The sequence below is a fragment of the Antrostomus carolinensis genome, unplaced genomic scaffold (genome assembly GCF_000700745.2).
Source record: "Antrostomus carolinensis isolate BGI_N321 unplaced genomic scaffold, ASM70074v2 scaffold32056, whole genome shotgun sequence".
NCBI lineage: Eukaryota > Metazoa > Chordata > Aves > Caprimulgiformes > Caprimulgidae > Antrostomus > Antrostomus carolinensis.
In genome coordinates this window covers 1-374 of record NW_010323043.1, presented here as the reverse complement: position 1 = coordinate 374, position 374 = coordinate 1, and positions in this window count along the sequence as shown.

Sequence of the window (374 nt, the reverse complement as noted above, 5' to 3'; positions counted from 1 at the left end):
GAAGTAGTCATGCCATTGCTGCAGGAAGCAATACAGTAGAGCTAACAGCATGCCTTTAGGAGAAGCTGTATATGCCTCCTGGAATGGTTCTGTACATACATTATGGTAGGAAAACCCCTTTTATATTTGCTGCACCAAATCTGGCAACAACAGTAAACTTTTTCAGAGTGGAGTCTGGAGAGAGCAGCACATGCACAGTGTGGAGTCTGCAAATGACACTTTAATGGGGTCAGATGCCCTGATGGGGCAAGGTGTGTCGGGGGGCCGGTGCTGTCCTGGGCTGCTCGGCAGCCTCTCGGCTAGGGCGTCCCTCAGGCCGTGTCACTGGGCCCCGGGCAAGCTCTCCGTCCGTGTGACAGCCTCCTGCCCTCGCC